Source organism: Bos grunniens, chromosome 8, assembly GCF_055505025.1.
Source record: "Bos grunniens cultivar Pamir isolate PY7600 chromosome 8, Bosgru_T2T1.0, whole genome shotgun sequence".
Lineage (NCBI taxonomy): Eukaryota > Metazoa > Chordata > Mammalia > Artiodactyla > Bovidae > Bos > Bos grunniens.
In genome coordinates this window covers 26,345,828-26,367,267 of record NC_141172.1, presented here as the reverse complement: position 1 = coordinate 26,367,267, position 21,440 = coordinate 26,345,828, and the positions used below count along the sequence as shown (strand labels likewise).

The following is a 21,440-nucleotide window of genomic DNA, read 5'->3' as shown; positions in this document are numbered from 1 at the left end:
AGATTCAAATGAAATAATATAAAGCATGTGGCTCTTTGTCTAGTGATAACAAAAGCTCAAAAGATGGAAACCATTTGTGACCTCAACAAACTTTCCACATATTACCTCTGAATTATTTTTCCCTTATGATTCTTCCCAATGTATTTCTTCCATACCTTGTAAATGCTTAATACATATTTAGTCTTAATGAGTAAATGAACACCTTGACACATATGATGCCACTTTCTTCATACTATAATCCTCTAAATTGGGCATGACAGGGATCATTATTTGTTTTAATATGGAGTTAAAAAATGTTTATATAGGTGTTACACATCTCTTAAATGATAGGGTGGATTTCCCAATTATTAATCAGTTTATTTCCATTAACTACAGAAAGAGAAGATATACAAGGGGATATATGTATGCTTACAGCTGATTCACTTTGCTGTACACCTGAAATTAACACGACGTTGTAATCAACGATACTCCAATAACTTTTTAAGTTGTTAAAAAAATAAGATACACAGTTGAAACCAGTAAATTATAAATATTCAAGTTCAAAAGTATATCTACAATGAATAAAGTAGACCAATTTAGTATAAAAATATTTAATCAATTTTCAGTAATACTCTCATACTTGAATATTAAGTAAGAGTGCATTTTCAAGTATTCTGGATGAGTTCCAAAGACCTATTCAAATAAGAGATTCTGTAATCACTAAAACTAAAGTATCTTTAGCTTTATTATACTTGTAGCTGGCTTGAACCCTGCAAATTTATGTGAACTGAATATCAGTCTTCTCACCAAATGACATTCCTCAGGAAAGCAGAGAATGGGTCTTCAGCTAATATTAATATTTAGTGTATTCCACAAAAGAACTATACACATGGCTAATTAATACATCTCCTATTAGCTGTTCCTTGTTTGGGAACACTTACAGAAATTAGTGCAAAATAACAAAAGGTAAAATAAGGTCACGGGGCATGGAGAAACATAAGGCACATTCTGAAGGAGCCATCACAGAGAACTTCCAATTCAAAAAAGCCCCACTAAAAGTAAGACTAACTTCCATTCTGGGCTTTGTCTTTTCACACTAAAAAACCATTTGCCATGAGATGTCCTCAAGTGTTCATTAACTTGGCCAAATAGTCCACGTATAACTAAAAATCCTTTTAAAATCCACTTTCTCCTTATTCATTTCTGGAGAGAATACCAAGATTTACAACTTGGATTATGAAATTTTACTAGAATGATTTTAAATGTTAAAGAGTTAAGTACATAACCTGCACTGAAACTGAATTACTGAAAAACTCAGTCATTAATTCAGCATTCATCTGTCCCAGCAGTTTCTCCCATAAACTTAGGTGCTACAATCTAGGCACACAAATTAATTGGCTATAATGTTGATCAGTGACATGGTTTGCCTCTCTTACTTTTAACAAGAACAAATTTCTTAATCAAATGAATTTTCTACTTTGGAAATCACATGGAGGTATGATAAATAGGTAAGATCAGCCAACCTTCTATGAGGATACACCGTAGTCTATGTTATAATTAACTCATTAAATCATCACTGCATATATCACCCATCTCTGAACATATACACAAGTACCAGAAGAAAAGGTATGTATGGTGCCAAAGATCAAGTAAACCTTTTACTTGGCATAAAAATGTCCTTCAAAGACATTTATCTTAAAAATATAAAATCTGGAATAAAAAAGTACCTGCAATGAATCTGGAAACTAATTATTCTATGATCGCCTCAGAATACACTGCAGTAATTACAAAGTAACAGCTACCAACACTATGGATGAAAAGAGTAATCATATATATATATGACCAAAAAAAAGATGGACTTCCACACCCATGAATACATCTTACATATGAGAACCCAATATAGTACTTCAGGCATTGCCACAAAGATTCTAAAGAACTCACATGATAGTAATGGTGATTAAGTCAGAAAATAGCCCCTTGTATACTTTTCAGGACAGTTTTTTCTCCTCCATTTTCACATGGCTGATTCATGATCTAATTGAAAAGAAACAACTTCCAAGAGAAGTACGTTGAGTTTTGGCGAAGACATGGGAAATCTCTATGTTACCATCTTTGTAGAAGAACATAGTGTCTGAAATTTGCATAAGTCATTGCACCTCGAACAATGACGTCTTTTTTTGCATGACAGAAGATTCCTGAGCTTACTTATGACTAACATGAACTAGACAATTACATGAGAAACTTACTTTTCAGTTCAGTTCAGTTCAGTTGCTCAGTCTTGTCCGACTCTTTGCGACCCCATGAATCGCAGCACGCCAGGCCTCCCTGTCCATCACCAACTCCCGGAGTTCACTCAGACTCATGTCCATCGAGTCGGTGATGCCAACCAGCCATCTCATCCTCTGTCGTCCCCTTCTCCTCCTGCCCCTAATCCCTCCCAGCATCAGAGTCTTTTCCAATGAATCAACTCTTCGCATGAGGTGGCCAAAGTATTGGAGTTTCAGCTTCAGCATCAGTCCTTCCAATGAACACCCAGGGCTGATCTCCTTTAGAATGGACTGGTTGGATCTCCTTGCAGTCCAAGGGACTCTCAAGAGTCTTCTCCAACACCACAGTTCAAAAGCAGCAATTCTCTGGCACTCAGCTTTCTTCACAGTCCAACTCTCACATCCATACATGACCACTGAAAAAACCACAGCCTTGACTAGACAGACCTTTGTTGGCAAAGTAATGTCTCTGGCTTTTCAATATGCTCTGTAGGTTGGTCATAACTTTTCTTCCAAGGAGTAAGCGTCTTTTAATTTTATGGCTGCAGTCACCATCTGCAGTGATTTTGGAGCCCCCCAAAATAAAGTCTGATACTGTTTCCACTGTTTCCCCATCTATTACTTGATTACAAAACACAGGACAAAAGGAAAGGTATTTACACCAGCTGCACTTTTATAATCAGGTATCAAAACAAGGCAAGAAGATGTGAGCTGGATAGACACAGAACACTGGGCAAGGGACTTCTGAATTTAAATATCCTATAAAGAGGTATTATAACAACCTACAAAGTCTTATCTACCTCGGCTGCTGCTGCTGCTGTTAAGTCGCTTCAGTCGTGTCCAACCCTGTGTGACCCCATAGATGGCAGCCCATCAGGCTCCCCCATCCCTGGGATTCTCCAGGCAAGAATACTGGAGTGGGTTGCCATTTCCTCCTCCAATGCATGAAAGTGAAAAGTGAAAGTGAAGTCACTCAGTCATGTCCGACTCTTCTCGACCCCAGGGACTGCAGCCTACCAGGCTCCTCCGTCCATGGGACTTTCCAGGCAAGAGTACTGGAGTGGGGTGCCATTGCCTTCTCCGTATCTACCTCTATGAGACTATAAATATAAATAAATACTTATGGTAAGGAGGGTATGTTTTTGCATTTATGTAAGGAAATGTACAGATCTGAGTTTGAATGAGTTATGTTCACAGACTTCACAAGTGATTATCAGTGATTATAGGGTGTATGGGTGCACAGAGTTTTAAACTACAATGTAAATGCCACTATTCATAATACAATAGTAACAACAGCAAATAAGAAGCAATGAAGTTATCCTGTCTGCTTAACCAAACCCATCAACCAATTCACACAATAGGACTGCAACAGTATATATCTTAGCTGGTGGTAAGATAAATTAGAAATAAAAAAGTTTATTGACCCTTCAATAAAAGATTCCTTATTATATCTTGTAGCTGAGTCAGGAGCCCTACAAAGACACGGTCAGTCCACAGCCAGTACAAGGTGTAGAAGCTATTGATGTAAACAGTGGACAACAAGGTCAAGACAGAAAGCTGGGGGCTTCCCTGGTAGTCCAGTGGTTGGGAATCGGCCTTGTAATGCAGGGGACACCAGTTCGATTCCTGGTCCTGGAAGATCGCACATACTGCATGGAAACTAAGGCTGTGCTCCACAATTGCTGAGCCTTCACTCTAGTGCCTGTGAGCAGCAACTACTAAGCCCATACACCCTGGAGCCTGTGCTCCGCAAGAGAAGCCATTGCAATGAGAAGTCCATGCTCTGAAGCTAGACAATAGTCCTCTCTGCAACTAGAGGAAGTCTACGGGTACAACGAAGACCCAGCACAGCCAAAAATAAACTTAAAAAAAAAGACAGAAAGCTGGGCGACTGAAAATGGCAGACTTCAACAAGACATCATAAGAACAACATTACTGACCAAGGAAATATTATCTTCCCAATAAACACATCCAAAATACCTGAAAGAGATTCACTGTGAAAAGGCAGCCTTTGAATACCAGGTACTGCTAAAAAGCAGAAGACTTAAAACCTCACTTTAATTTTCTCTTAAAAGGTGTGCTCCCTTCTCCCCCAACAACTGGCAAATGGATAAATACAACATGCGTATTTACACAATGGAATATTCATCTGGCTCATACAAAGAGAAGAACAGTTGATAATACCACAATATGGATGAACTTTATCATGCTGAGTAAGAGAAACCAGACACAAGAGATCTCATATTACATAAGTCCATTCATATGAAATATGCAGAACACAGAGATCTGTACAGATAGAGAGCAGTTAGTGGTTTCTTTCTAAAGTGATGAAAAAGTTCAGAAATCACTGTGATGATGGTTGTGTATAATTGTGAACATACTAAAATTCATTGAATTGTACACTTTAAATGAGTAGAATGTATGATCCGTGAACTCTATCTCAATGAAACTGTTTAAAAGTGAGGACAGCAAACCCACTAAACCACCTAATTTCTTTTAATGGTTTTAAATAATTTAATTCATGAGATATTATTGCTCAGGGGACATAATATAGCATAATATCCTTCTTTAACTAGCAGGTCAATATACAAATACTAAATGATTAAACTGTGGTGTTGGAGAAGACTCTTGAGAGTCCCTTGGACTCCAAGGAGATCAAACCAGTCAATCCTAAAGGAGATCAGTCCTGGGTGTTCATTGGAAGGACTGATGCTGAAGCTGAAACTCCAATCCTTGGCCACTGATGCGAAAAGCTGACTCATTATAAAAGACCCTTATGCTGGGAAAGACTGAAGGTGGGAGAAGAGGACAAAAGAGGATGAGATGGTTGGATGGCATCACCTACTCAATGGATATGAGTTTGAGCAGGCTCTGGGAGATGGTGAAGGACAGGCAAGCCTGGCGTGCTACAGTCCATGGAGTTGCAAAGAGTCGGACATGACTGAGCGACTGAACAACAAAATGATTGAACAGAAGGCAGACCAACTAAAGAATTTCTGCTGCTTAAACTTGAAATTCCTCTACTTTGAAAATATTAAAAACTAGTAGGTCCATGTTAAAATGACAAACACTTTTAAATCCAACGCCATTTTTCTACCAGGAAAATCCAGGCCATCCTTATATCCTCCAACAAACTGGGGGTCAGGAGGCCTCTCAGCCATAACGTTCAGCACATTAACACTAAGATATTAGAAAAACTCAAAACAATTTTTAAAAATGGACAATGAAGAATCCTGTCATGTGTACGAGTAAAAGCATTCCTCTATTTTGCTGTTGTTGTTTAGTTCCTAAGTCATGGCCAACTCTTTGCGACCCCATGCACTGTAGCCCACCAGGCTCCTCTGACCATGGCGTTTCCCAGGGAGAATACTGGAGTGAGTTGCCACTTCCTTCTCCAGGGGAGCTTCCCAACGCAGGGATCAAACCCACATCTCCTGCATTGACAGGCGGATTCTTTACTAGTGAGCTACCAGGGAAGCCCCATTGCTCATCTTACTGGGATGAAAAAATTACCTCCGCAGAAGTCAAGAAATGAACATGGTTTAGGAGGAGGGGGCAAAGACAGAAAGCATATATTTCTGAGCAGATGCTTGTGTATGAGTGTGAATGTTTCTATGACTATGTGTGAATATATAAATACAAACTGGGAGAAAGGGACATACACAGAGGCACATAAATTTTCACAGACATGGATCCAATGAGCATCTGCAGTCATTATCTTACAACTACAGCCTACTATCAATCGACATGAGGAAGACCCCATTTAAATAATGTAGGAGTTCAGAGCAAAAATCAACAGCGGGATATAGCCAATTATATAAGGAAAATATCCCTGCTTCCATGGCATCAAAGCCTGCATAGTGCTTCTGTTATGCCTTTTTTCCCCCCAATTAAATTAAGTCTATGGTAATACAAGCTATTTTGTTAGGCAATTAGTAATATTAGAGAAACAGGAAATGAAAAGGCATTTCAATTTGGGCAGAAACATTTTATTTTCTTACCTAGCAGTTAACAATTAAGATATCTCATTTATTGCCTGTTTGCTTACGAAATTTTATGGACTACTTAGGCAGCTGGGATAACATAATGAGAAAAGACATACTCTTCCCATGAATGTACACCTAGCATCTAAATGAAAATAAGGAGTTAGCTCACTGTAAAAGAATAACCACATTTTAACTAAGTTCATTCTACATTTACCAGAATTACTTAACTTTACATAAGGAGCCAAAGCACCTCTGATATCATGTGAATGATAAGTAATACTCATCTCATTTCACCTTAACGTTGAATCAGCAATTTTGTATTCCATTGATATATATACATTTTATTCACTTTCGCTAATGCAATTTGAAAGGTGGTAATGTGATTACATTTCTCTGTGGCATTCATGAAAACAATTACTAATATAATATGATAGGGAAGCCATTAATAAGGAAGGGATTTATAATGAGATGCGAGGAGATTTATCAACCTTCAAAAGCTTTACAAAGAAATACTTCTCATTAGGCAAGAAGTAAGACAAGATGAAGCCTAAGTTCTGGTATTTCAGAAGCAGCTTCCATTCTGGGAAGACTGATCGCCTGACGATCCCCTGCTTTGGTGGCCAAGCAGAGAGGCGCAGGAGGAACCCAAGACTTGCCCCACGTTGTGCCTCATGTACGACATCCTACACAGAGGACCACATCCTAAACTGAGGGCACTTCCCCTTCCCAGACACCATGGGGAGGACTTCTTGAAGGGAAGGAATCCCTCTTAACCTTGCTCCTCTTTAAAAGGAGCCAGCCCCATTATTTCAAATGCCAGAGCACAGTAATCAATCCACTTACCAAGCAAGAGCATAAGGTGGGTGACCTTTTAACTAAATTTACTCCTCTAGGTTTGTGAGAAGAATTTATCCCAGTGAAGCAACAAGGGAGACAGGTCGCTGCATTTTCGAATGTATCATTTCAAATGACAGCTCTGATTACCCAGGCCAGTTGAGGCAGCCTGTGTGAGACTTAACATCTCGCATCAGACAGTGCCATGAAGCTTGCATAATACTTCAAATACATTCCTGTATTTAATCATCAAAATCCCCCAAATTAGAGATTTTTCAAACAGCAGAAAAATGAGGCTGTGAGATGCCCTTAAATGGCCACAGCTAGTAATCCGGGGCTCTTTCCACCAGGCCGATGCAGGAGAGGAGAGGCCCTGAATAATCCCCTTGCCACCCTCCTCCACAGTGAGATTTTCTCAGACATTCTTCCAGTTCCAAGAGGAGTTTGAGACTGAATAGGAGATGCGCGTGAAACTAGCCACAGAGGGAGAGGGTGGGGGAAGGTTTTAAGCCACTTGAAAAGGTGAGGGGAACTGCTAAGTAAGCTGTTTAACCATTTACACTAGGATTTTCTACAAACCAAGTGGCACATTTTTAGACACAGAAAGTGACTCTCAACCGCTTTCTATGGAATCTGTCACTGGTTACCTTAAAAAAAGGCAAAAATCTGGAGGCGGGGGGCAGGGGGGAGTGAGACAAGGATTTGCCAAGAACACTAATTTTACACCATCTTGCTTCAACTTGTCTTGGGATTGTCCATTCATAGAATATCTCAGCAAACATTTTAATACCTTCCATTGTGCATCTGTCTATGCATCATAACTATGTCTGATTATGAAAGAGTATGTTTCTTTGCCCATGAGCAGGTATCACCTCAGGAGTCATACCTATTACAAATAATAATAATGATATGATGAACAGTCTACAGTGCCCTCTTATACGTTATTTATGTGAGGTCATAGACTCTCCAGGGGTCTGTGCTGAGACCTGGACGGGCTTCATTAGAGCATCATATAAATCACTAAAGGCACATCTTGATTTCACCACTGGCTAGAGTCACTGGAATTTTTTAAGTGGAACCACTCAGATAAAAACATTCTTAAAAAACACAACGTTATCATTTCTTCTAAAAGGTGGGTTTCTCAAATTGTATGCATTGCATTCAGATGCTCACAGAAATCCCACAAATTTCTAAGGACTCTATAAGCATCTGAGGGTAAAAGGTGCCCTAGAGTGTTGCAAAAAACATGATTTTCATTTTACTTTTAAGGATTAGTTTAAAGGACAGAGAGAGACACAGAGAGAAAGACAGCAAGAAACAGACCATCCAGCTGCTATCAAATGCTTTGACATAACTGAGCAAATGGGGAGACTAATGCAATGGTTGTCAGGAACTCTGAGCTAACTCTTGTAAATTCAGAAATAAACAGAAAGCTTGTGGGGAAAAAAGGGAGTCTTCCAGAACAATGTTAATGTCATCTTGGGCATGTGGACTGGGTTCACACCTGTGTCAGCTGAATCAACATAATGGGCTATAACAGCTTCGAAGCAGCTAATATGGTCCATTGGGTCAATAATCCGTGAACTAAGAAGGATTTACTTGATAGACTATAAATGGTTCATAAGAACTCAAGAATCACTCCATCAGATCAAAAATCCAATTTTCATATGGTGCCTTTCTACGAATTAGCCAAAAGAAAGTAATAGCTCTAAAGGACTTTAAGGTCTATCAGTTAAAAATTTACTTTTTAAAGAACAGTAGAGAGGAGGAAGAATTAAACGCCTCTCTTCCTTTTTGGTGAACCAACCTATTTTAAAGGGGAAAAAATACACTTTACGATGGAAAGCTAATATACAATAGGAAATGTTCAAGGGGCTTTTCACGTTTTCCTCAGGGTACCTGAATAAATGGATCCAAAGAAATGACATGCATGCATACACACCTTCATTTCCTCTCTCTCTATGCCTCCACATACCTACAGATAATACCTCTAACTACATCGTAAACACCATTTCTAGAACAGCAACATTTAAAAATAAAGATTTACATTTTATTTTTTTTCTTTATAGGGTTTATATTTGTGGGTCTGCTGCGAGAAGCGTACAGAGACACGTGGGTCAGCACACGGACACTGGTGAACTCTTCCATCTCCACGTACGCAACTATAAAAGGTAAACAGTAAGAACCCCAACATATTTTCAGCATTTGAGAGAGAAAAAGAAGAGAGGGTCAGTCCACAGGTTGACTAAAGCTTATACAGCTAGTACTTAGAGATAACTGCAACTTCTGTCCACTCCAGGCTGCAGAGAAATACCAGCCTTTATCCTGTGTTCATGCTTTCATTACATATTCACACTGGGTGATAGTGGCTGCAGATTAATTTTTTTAAATGTAAGCTCATGCATGTGAATAATTGTATTTACTAAGTTCATAGCAATGAAGAAAAGCAAAGGAAAATGCTCCAAAAGTATAAAAGACTGAGATTAGAATTCCTAACAAGAAAGAATTCCTTTACTAGGGAAGAAAATGTGATCTATCACCTGTCTCTCAAAATGCTATTAGCCTCTCTTCGTCATAAGGACAACAAGAAGGATTCTTTTCTTTTGCTTTTTACAGAAGTAACACTGAATAAAATAATAAATGTTTTTACATCAAAGTATATTAGCTATTGACATAAGCTCGGTCCTCTTAACTTCCACACAAGGGAAAGAAAAATTCCAATAATTCTGAAATAGACAGATAAAACTTTTCTCTGTGGCTACGGCCATGTACTATTATACATAACTGCTTATTTTCAAAAAAAAGCCTTATTGGTGCTCTCTGAAGGATTTTCTTTTATACATAGCTTTATCCTATAATTTTGTCCCTGTTGGGCACGCTGCCTAAATTTAAACACAAACAGTCAAGCAATGAAGAAACATTAACACATTTACTGTGAACAAAAACTCCCAGTTGTACAGTGAAATTTTAATACATTTCAACTTATCTCTTTTACTAATGGGGAGAGTACAAACCCTGCAGGAATTCGCTCTGCAAACTGGTAATTACAGTAGACTCACTTTTTTATAATGCATATGTATAGTCAGACACAAAAAAACCTGGCTGCCCTTTTGATGTAGGTTACAATAGGAATGTTTTAAAAATTATGAAAATCTATAGCAATTCTAAAGGAATGCATTATTTCATGGAAAACTGTCCTTTAACTCTGTATATAGACACAAATAGACACATATTTAGATACCGGCTTTACACACCAGAAGGCACAATCTTTATCAGTATGTACTTTTATGTCATTTTCCCCCATAATCTTGTACAGAATAAATCCACTCCTTGTTGTACAAAGCTGGATGTGACTTTGAATAAAATAATTTCTCTCTTACATAAAGATGATATTCTTTCATTCCATGTCTGGTTTTCCTACTTTGTCCTCTCTAGCTTCGGGTATTTAAATCTGTATTTTGAGATCTCAAAGTATCTCTTCATTAAATTATTAGGGATTCCAAACCAATCATTTATCTCTTAGTATAAGCAGATGTGCTTTTTGACCAAAGACCCTATGTATATACCTGCAGAGAACAAGAACCACGCCCTGTAATATTAATAGTAGCACACACAGTTGATAGAAATGAGGTAAAATTTGTTACTATTCACATCACTTGCTAAACACATTTCTCTGTCAAATTTTCAGTTCCATAACTTTATAAGAAATTGAAATCTGCTAGAATGTTAACAGGCGATTAATATATAATTTACATTAAACATGTATTTCTAAGTATTGGCATACAGGGTGCAAGGGTGGAAATGAAAGCAGAAAAGCTTTCAAGTGGACATAAGTTTTGAAATGTTTTGTGAATTTCAAGATAAATACACAAATAAATGACGTTGCTAAAAATGTTTATTTGTGACTGAGGAGGAACTACTAATTTCAGCAGTATCTATCTGGAAATTGACATTAAAAAATTCACATGTAACATAAAACATACAGCATAGGCTACCAAAACAGGCAAGCTGCTGTACATAAATCATTTCCTGGTCACCCAACTTCAGATAAGACAGTGACAAGAGGTTAACAGAAGTAAACATTCCCAACAGGCTTGGCTAAAGCAGAATCCACTCATGGTTCAGGGAAGATACATTTTTAGATATACATATCAGAAAAAGGAAATCAACCCTGAATATTCATTGGAAGGACTGATGCTGAAACTGAAGTGCCAATACTTTGGCCACCTGATGCAAAGAGCTGACTCACTGGAAAAGACCTGATGCTGGGAGGGACTGAGGGCAGAAGAAGGGAACGACAGAGGACAGGATGGTTGGATGGCATGGCTGACTCAATGGAGGCGAGTTTGAGCAATCTCCAGCAGATGGTGGAGGACAGGAAGCCTGGCGTGCTACAGTCCATGGGGTCGCAAAGAGTGGGACACAACTGAATGACAACAAATTAAAGACTTCCCTGGTGGCTCAGGAGGTAAAGAATCTACCTGCAATGCGGGAGACCAAGGTTCAATCCCTGAGTCAGGAAGATCCCCTGGAGAAGGGAATGGCAACACACTCCATATTCTTGCCTCGAGAATTCCATGGACAGAGGAGCCTGGTGTCTGGTGGGCTACAGTTCATGGGATCACAAAGAGTCAGACACGACTAAGCAACTAAGACACGCACACACCTTATATTAAGGACACACGTCTAGCTCTTCTTCTGTGCAAAATTAGTAGCCTTCTAACCTTATGTCTCCCTGTCAGTATAAGAAAGGATGCTTTCTTCTATGCCATCGCCATTTCTCTACCCCCAAAGGCCACCTGTGTGAGAGTGTGCCTGAAACCAAAACAAGAAAACCAGACTCATCATGGTTCAAGAATCCAGGCACTGGCTCTGTCACAGGCAATGTTTATGTTCTTGGGCAACCCCTACTGCTTCCACAGGCAATGAAATGACACATTTCCCATTTAAAAAAAAAACCCCAAACATACAGATATAAACATAAATACAAATATATTCTTTTCTTGAAGTCAGTTTTTGCAGCTGCCCCTTCTGTTCCTTGACCCAACTGTTACTAAAAATATCAAATACATAGCTGTAGTGGCTTTAACATGAACAAATTAACAGAAGGATACTTCAAGGATAGCTACATGTGAAACTTGAGCCTCTGCAAAATCCATTCACACTATATAAACAGAACTGAACACGAAAGGGTAACAACTTTAAAATGCATGTGGTCCATCACACACAAAGCGTTCATGCTTTCCTTTGCTAAGTCTGTTACTCAGAAGACCCTGCTACAAGTTGTGAACTACTAAACAAATTTGCCATCTGCTCCCTCCTCACATAATTTTGAAGGCCAGGTGATCAGGAACATGAATTTAACATCAACCATGTTAAAGGAATTTGAAGGGTTAAATCATAACTCATGTGCTATAGTTATTCTATAACTTTCTGATGGTCAAAGAGAAAGAAGCAGAAAGTCAGTATTCTGATTGCCTGGCTGCAAGACACAGGGATGGCTCTGAATGAAAGCCTACAGATACAGACAAAATACACACACCCCTCCAACACCTTCTCCAAACGAATACGTCTCTCAATTTGTCTTTCAGTAAGGGCTTCCCAGATGGCACTACTGGTAAAGAATCCACCTGGCAATGCAGGAGATGCAAGAGACAGGGGTTTGATCCCTGAGTCGGGAAGATGCCCTAGGGGAGGAAACAGCACCTGCTTCAGTATTCTTCCCGGGAAATCCCGTCAACAGAGGAGCCCGGTGGGCTATAGTCCATGGGATCACAGAGTCAGATGTGACTGAGCACACAAAGGAAAAAAGTAAGTTGAGGGGGTGAGTCTGAATACCCTGCATAGGCTGATGAGGTCTTCCCAATCTGCTTTCCTACTCCGGAAAGCAATGAAATCAATGGACGATTATAGACTTCTGATTAATATGAAAGTATTACATGAAAAACGGGCAGTATGCTACAATAGGCTTAACACATTCATACATTTGAGTTTTTCTTCAGTGATTTAGAGGGTCATTTTTTTCATTTTGTGGTGCTTCCACCGCTTCAGTACAAGTACTATCACACAAGTCAATGTATTATTGGATGCCTGGATGATTAGATACACACAAATTAGCTTTGGCAGTCTACAAAGATGATAAAGGAAGATAGCAGTAACCAAAATTTCACTGTATTTATCAATCTTCTACCTTCACAACCCTGATATAAAAGAAATCTATTCCTAGCCTATATTATAGATTTCATATTATCTAAGATAGACCCTACAGAGATGGTCACAGACTGCAGATAATACTATTCATGAAACTAGCCATCAGTGCCAAAAACAAAACAAAAAAGAGTACAAGTTAGATTTATGCAAAGTACTTCATAGTTTTGTTCAGATGATTGCTTCCTGCACTGTTTAGACAATTAGCATGTCGCATTTGGGTGGACCATAAACAGATGAAGAAGGCACAATTCATTATGATTTCACTGAAATATGACTTGAATATCCAAAGAGCTGGCAGTGAACATGTTTTAACATTTTTTTTTCATATCCAGTAAATGTGAGACTATTATTTTAATTACAAAATATATTACCTGTGTTCAAATTAACACCAAGGCATAGATGCCAAGATGGTATGCCTCAGATATAAGTAAAGTAAGAGGGACAGAATTTTAAGTGGCTGTGTATTTGTATAGTATTATTTTCTTTTAGACTAAGGTGGAAACAGTGTCAGGCTTTATTTTCTTGGGCTCCGAAATCACCGCAGATGGTGACTGCAGCCATGAAATTAAAAGATGCTTACTCCTTGGAAGGAAAGTCATGACCAACCTAGGTAGCATATTCAAAAGCAGAGACATTACTTTGCCAACAAAGGTCTGTCTAGTCAAGGCTATGGTTTTTCCTGTGGTCATGTATGGATGTGAGAGTTGGACTGTGAAGAAGGCTGAGTGCTGAAGAATTGATGCTTTTGAACTGTGGTGTTGGAGAAGACTCTTGAGAGTCCATTGGACTGAAAGGAGGTCCAATCAGTCCATCCTAAAGGAGATCAGTCCTGGGTGTTCATTGGAAGGCCTAATGCTAAAGCTGAAACTCCAGTACTTTGGCCACCTCATGCGAGGAGTTGACTCATTGGAAAAGACTCTGATGCTGGGAGGGATTGGGGGCAGGAGGAGAAGGGGACGACAGAGGATGAGATGGCTGGATGGCATCACCGACTTGATGGACGTGAGTTTGAGTGAACTCCGGGAGATGGTGATGGACAGGGAGGCCTGGTGTGCTGCGATTCATGGGTCACAAAGAGTCGGACACAACTGAGTGACTGAACTAAACTGAACTAGTCTACATCAGACTCAGTTTTTGCCTCTCAATCAGAAATTAACAAATTTCAGAGTCAACCTACATAATGCTTATCTAGCTATATTCTAGTGGCCAAAATATTACTTTTAAAAGCAACTGTATTTATTTATGTTTTAACAGTCTTTATTGAATTTGTCACAATAGTGTTTCTGTTTTAAATGTTTTTTGGCTGCAAGGAATGTGGGATCTTAACTCCCCAACCAGGGTCAAACCAGCACCCCCTGCATTGGAAGGTGAAGTCCTAACCACTGGACCACCAGGGAAGTCCTCAAAGCATTTTTGTATTTATCTCCATGAAAAACAGTTTAGATTCTGTGTGTCAATTTACTGAAATGGAGATTTCCCCCCCAAATTAATACAATAATTAATTAAAAAAGTCAATGATAAGGGTGAGGAGGAGGGAATCCTCAGGTGCCTAAATTAGTATGATGTAGAATGGCACCCCACTCCAGTACTCTTGCCTGGAAAATCCCATGGCGGAGGAGCCTGTTAGGCTGCAATCCATGGGGTCGCTAAGAGTCGGACACGACCGAGCGACTTCACTTTCACTTTTCACTTTCATGCATTGGAGAAGGAAATGGCAACCCACTCCAGTGTTCTTGCCTGGAGAATCCCAGAGACGAGGGAGCCTGGTGGGCTGCCGTCTACGGGGTCTCACAGAGTTGGACACGACTGAAGTGACTTAGCATAGCATAGAAGTATTACATCAGCTACTAAAGCCAGTTGTGTGTATTAATAAATTGAGGCTCTCTGCACACAGGTGTCCAGTATGGTACTCAGCTTCTTGTCTGAGAGAGTCAAGTATATAAAGAACAAGGGTGAGAAATACAAAACCTGTGCTAAGACCTCCAAGACGAAACCGCTTCTTGTTTGAATTCAGAATCAGGAAAAGCAGCGCTGGTGCCTTTTTTTCTTTTAGGATTTAGACATCTTAGCTGGAGCAAGGGGAGTCTGTACACTGAAAGTGAGATTTATCCATGTGCTGAGAAAACCAAGTTTCTTAGCACAATATCATCTTCTTTTGCTACAGGCCCAATGTTTACACTTCATTAAAAAAACAGATCAACCCTGAATATTCATTGAAAGGACTGATGCTGAAGCTGAAGCTCCAAAACTTTGGCCACCTGATGTGAAGAGCCAACTCACTGGAAAAGACCCTGATGCTGGGAAAGACTGAGGGCAGGAGGAGAAGGGGACGACAGAGGATGAGATGGTTGGATGGCATCACTGACTCAATGGACGTGAGTTTGAGCCAACATCAGGAGATGCTGAAGGACAGGGAAGCCTGGCATGTTGCAGTCCATGGATCACAAAGAGTCGGATACGACTGAGCGACTGAACAACAACAAAAAGAAAGCAAAACAAAGCCTTCACCTATTAAATACAAAAGAGAATGGGTGTGTGTCACAATCTTCTGTGGCACTTTCCAGAAGCACCACTGCCCGGACCGCACTCCAGAATGAAAGCCCTAGGGTCTCAAGTGTACTCGCAGAGGCGGGTGGCTTCTCTCATTGTGCTCCCAGGGTCCTCACCAGGGCCTCGGCCTGGAATTGTTAATTTTATGGTGATGCCCGTAACAGGCACGGAGCGAAACCAACGGACATACATGCCAGAAGATGCCCTGTTTGAAGAACTTTAGGGACGGAGGGAAATCGCAAACTTGTTTCACATCCCCTTGGATACCAGAAGGGAAGCGAGCTGCTTCCTGAGGGAGGCCTCTGGAGCTTTCCGACCTTAGAAAGCAGAGCCTCTCGCGGGGAGCTGTGAGCCATACCAACTGTTGAAGCAAGGTTCTGGAACAGATTCCTATGCCTGAAGCTGACAGAGAAGGGAAGAGGAGGCTGGGAGGGCTGGGTGTTGGTACCTTCATGGCTATCTGTTTTTATTTTAAATGGATGCAAGGAAGAGACATAAATGATTAATCTGACTTGTCAGTTCCCTTAGGAATTCCCTTCTTCCCTTATTGCCACCACTCACAATTCTTCGGGCCTCCCTGCTGGCTCAGATGGTAAAGAATCTGCCTGCAATGTGGGAGACCCAGGTTTGATCCCTGGTTTGGGAAGATCCCCTGGAGAGGGGAATGGCAATCTACTCCAGTATTCTTGCCTGGAGAATTCCAGGGACAGAAGAGCTTCAGTCCATGTGGTTGCAGAGTCGGACACGACTGAGTGACTAACACACACTCACCAATTTTTCAATATGCATTTGAGACAGCAGAGACTTTGCCTACACCTGCCAATGACTGCTATCCCACTTTCCTATCCAAGGAAGTCTGGTAATACTGTACCTTTTAAAAGGTGATACATAGGAAAGTCCCTGGCACAGTCCCTCCAACATAGCTGCTGGGTGATCTTTCTCTTCCCTTCATAGTTCCTGCTCTTGTTCATAACCATCAAAGTATGAAAGCTACATGCAGCAATAGAGTTTTAACATACTTAAAAATTTCTAATGACAGGGTGCTCGTCTGCTTTCTTCTTCTTCCTTTTTTTCCTTCTGTCTTTCCAAACCCCTTGCAGAAACTCAATTCTTCACTCCAGGCCCTTATGAATACAAAGCAGGTTCTCCTCCTAATTTACGGTAATTGTAAGTGAATTAGGCCAAATCGCTCCCAAACTGATTTCTGAAAGACTGATATGCCCTCTTCTGGCTTCTTAAAAAAAAAAAAAAAAGTTAGTTTATTAAAAGCATAAGAGAGTGGTAGAGTGGTCTGTTTACTTGCTATATTTGTTTACTAATAATTCTAATGACTTAATAGAGGTCTTCTCAGGCAAGTGAAAATATCTAGTGGTCCCAATAATATGAAGGGTGAAGATACTGTCCAGTAATATGCTACTCAGCCAAGGAGATTTCAACAAATTTTTTCCCAATTAACAAGACTGAAAATGATATAAACTGCAACAACAGGGGTCAAAAAAAAGATAGTCAAAATATGTGTACCCACTAGCAAAATCTAAGAAAAAGTCCTCCCCCTCGATGCCACACGCCCCACCACTGCACCCCACTGTATGCCCACGCAGACCTGCTTCACAGCTCGGGGCCGACAGCAATGCCAATTAGTGTCAGTTGTGATGGGGTTTTAGAGACAGGGCCCTTTGTCTTAGAGGAAGTGGGCTGCAACCACCAACTTACTGTACAGAGGCAACCTAACAACCCATTAGGTGGAAATGACTTTTCAGCCACTTCCTCCAGGGACTACATCAGAAACGGATGGCTTAGACAGATGGGAACATTTTTACATTTCTGTATTAACTGCATCCAGGAAGGTGGATTTTTACCATGTAACGCTGCCCAGTCCTCATTCCATCCAATCTCCTCTCTGTGCTCCTTCACTCCCTATCGTAGGATGATATATACCGTTAGCTAGTAAAATGATGGGCTAAAATTCCCTAGGAATAGAGGCAGTGCATTCAGAGTATGCTATGGGTCAGCCACTGAAACTTTTGGGCTGGAATTTCGTTACTGGAATCCTGTTTCTGGAGTAGCATTTTGCATTCTGAAAACATGTTGATAGTCACCGTTTATGCCTCACATTGTTAAACTGGTACTAGACTTGGTGAAATGTATCAGGAAGCAAAAGCAACCCCTACTCCTGAGTCCAGGAGAGGACGGAGTCAGCTCTACCAACAGGAATGCTCATGCGTCTGTTGCAATGTAAACGCTGGGCTGCAATCCAGCGTCACATCCATGTGTCCACATTGTTGCAGAGCTAAAAACAAAATTTACTCCTACTCAGAATGCCATGTACACTACTGATGTTACACGAGAAAATGTGCAACTAGTACAGTTTAGATTTTCATATTCTTTAAGATGTGAATTAAAAAACAAACATAGGTTGATTAGATCTTGCCCACATAAATACTTGTTAAACATTTAACAACCAAATCTGTCCTAATTCACTTTTTTTAAGTCATTTTTTTGCTGATGTGCAAAAATTGTTTGGTGGCACAGCATCATTTTGAAACACTGGACATTCAGGTACATAAACATTATTTATCAGCAATAAACAGATATCAAATGCCTTTATAGCACAGATATCCAACAATCAAAAGTTCCATTTTGGTTCAAGATGCTTCAGTTTTGACAGAATTTAAAGGGTATAAGAGGCGGGAAATACTATGAAATCTGACAATAATACGAGGTTTTACAGTCACACTGTAATTTTAGGTGGGCTTCACTGCCAACATTCCACAGCTCCTATTAGTGAATCCTGCTTATAATCTCTGTTGACTTTATTAACGCATTGAGAGATGTAAGTCTTTCTTTAAAATTTTTCTATGTAGGTTTTCTTAAGGACCTTTCTGTCAAGAAGTGAGATGCTTTAAACATCTAGTATGGACTACTGTCCATATAATAACACGATAATAACATGTGTCCTGATAATAACACGAATAGAAATTCATATCAATTGTCAACTTTTTTCCTTGCTCGAATCAAATATAAACAGACATAAAGGTATAAAAACTCTAGTAAATAAATGTTTCTATGCATGTATATACTAAATAAAGTTCTGTATAAATAGTATTAAAAGTTTGAGTTTTCCTTCATTTGGATGTTGGCAAAACAGCCGATTCTTTTCATGTTGTTCAAATTAGTTCATGATTTTAAAAACATTAACAATTCTCCTGCTTATTTGACAGATAAATATAACCCATTACAAAGCACTATTCAAACAGTATCTTAATTAGAACACTTCTCTGTCTCTCACAGTCACTCAGGCTCCCTCTTGTACACTGATAGTACGTGGAGATTTTTTAAAAATATTTTATAAAAGAGAATCAATACTCAATGTTAATATTCATTTCAACACTTTCTAATTTTATGAAAGAAACACTGAACTACTATGTTTTTAAAAAGCTTGGTGACATGATTTGAATTCAAAGCAAAATCCATGAAACTTCCTTAAATATGAATCCTTTTCAATTAAAAAGATCTTGTAAGACAGTGGTGATGGTAGCACAGCATCATGACGGTACTAAAAGCCACTAAAGTACACACTGTAAGTGGTGAATTTTATGTGTTATGTGGGTTTTAACTCAATTAAAAAAAATCTTGTTAAACAAAAGAAAAGTATTTCTGGGTGTCAATCTGTTTTTAAGTGTTTGTTTCAGTTAAACTAATAAGGTTACTGAATCAAATAAATCCCCTGTTCTTGGGAATTGTTAAGAACAGTGTATGAGTTTTCTTAATGGACCCTTCTCCTTCAAATAGACTTCATATAATGTCCTCGGGTAGGGCTACCCACGTGGCTTAGCAGTAAAGAATCCACCTGCCAATGCATGAGCCACAGAAGATACTAGTTTGATCCTCAGGTGGAGAAGACCCCCGGGAGAAGGAAATGGCAACCCATGCTAGTGTTCTTGCCTGGAAAATGCCATGGACAGAGGAGCGTGGCAGGATACAGTCCACAGGGTCAAAAAGAGTCGGACGCAACTGAGCACGCACACATAGGTCCTCTGCTGCTGCTGCTAAGTCGCTTCAGTCGTGTCCGACTCTGTGTGACCCTGTAGACGGCAGCCCACCAGGCTCCCCCAACCCTGGGATTCTCCAGGCAAGAACACTGGAGTGGGTTACCATTTCCTTTTCCAATGCATGAAAGTGAAAAGTGAAAGTGAAGTCGCTCAGTCGTGTCCGACTCTTAGCGACCCCATGGACTGCAGCCCACCAGGCTCCTCCGTCCATGGGATTTTCCAGGCAAGAGTACTGGAGGGGGGTGCCATTGCCTTCTCCAACATAGGTCCTCTAACAGATGTCAAAGAGCAAATCATTATTTAAAAAAAACAAACCACATTTAACACTGCTATTGCCTTCTTTAAAACACATTGAGTAGGCTAGGTCAAAACAGTGTTAGTTTCTCAGTAGTCCATTCCTTGCAACCCCATGGACTGTAGCCCATCGGGTCCCTCTGACCATGGAATTCTCCAGGCAAGAATACTGGGGGTGGGTTGCCATGAAGGAATACCTAACTCCCTAGAAATAAATGAGTAAGGAGATCCCACTTTAAGACACAGTCTTTTTAAGAATATATCCTGAGTTTCCTAGCATATTCCAAATCCTGTCTGGAGACGTAGTAATACTGGCCAACACTTCTTATGCACTTCATATATACCACACACTGTTCTAAACACTCTATGCAGAAAAATTCATTTAACCCTGACAGATACCCTATTAGGAGGGCATCATACTATTATTATCTCTAAATTACAGGTAAAAGAAAAAAAAAAAAAAAGCAAAGCACAGAGACATAAATTAACTTTCCCACACAAATGCAGATCTTTCTCCCAACAGGCTAGTCCACTATTAGGCTCTAACCCACTAGGCTCTACTGCTTCAAAGCTGTGAGACCTTTATGTCCCAGGACTGCTGTGGAGTAACAAGGACTACATCATCTTCTCCCCCTATTTAAAATTTAAAATGGACTGAATTGGAGTTTTTCTTATTGCCAGAGAAAGAGTTCACAGTGGGAATTTCAGAAAATATCAAACGAGAGAATATGACAGTACCAGTGTAGACTGTAGTCGTGAAAACTAGTTCTTTTAGAATTCAGAGTACTTATTGATATACCTAAGTGATATTTAATAAGGAGTTATTCCAGTCTTTCAAGAATGATCTTTTTGAAAATCAGCCATTTAGAAGACTAACTTGCAACATGGAAAAAAGGGCTTCCAACTTCAATGATGAGCAAGCTTTCAGTCCTAAGAAAAAGAATTATTTATAAATTATGAGAATTATTTATAAACTAGTTTACATATGCATTTAGAACAGTGAATAAAGAAATGTGCAGAGGACAAAGGTTTGAGAGACATTAGGGAAAAAAAAAATTTCTTACAGAGATTAGCTTTAAATAAAGGGAAAAAAATGACCATGGCAGGGACTATAGGTGAATCAGAGGTAAATTAGAGGGGAGAATAAAATAGGTATTCAATTTTTGAAAGAGGATTCACTCTGATGAAAGTAATGTGAAACCTCAGAGAAAGAAAAAAATGGAGAAAACACAGAGATGGAGACAAGGCTAAAGGGATGTAGAGGGACA

General features: G+C 39.6%; 1 protein-coding gene across 22 annotated transcripts in view; it reads right to left on the bottom strand.

The window, feature by feature from the left end:
• The window catches only part of BNC2 (basonuclin zinc finger protein 2), a 485,666-nt gene that overhangs the window by 179,229 nt on the left and 284,997 nt on the right, over nt 1-21,440 (bottom strand). The window lies entirely within an intron of this gene.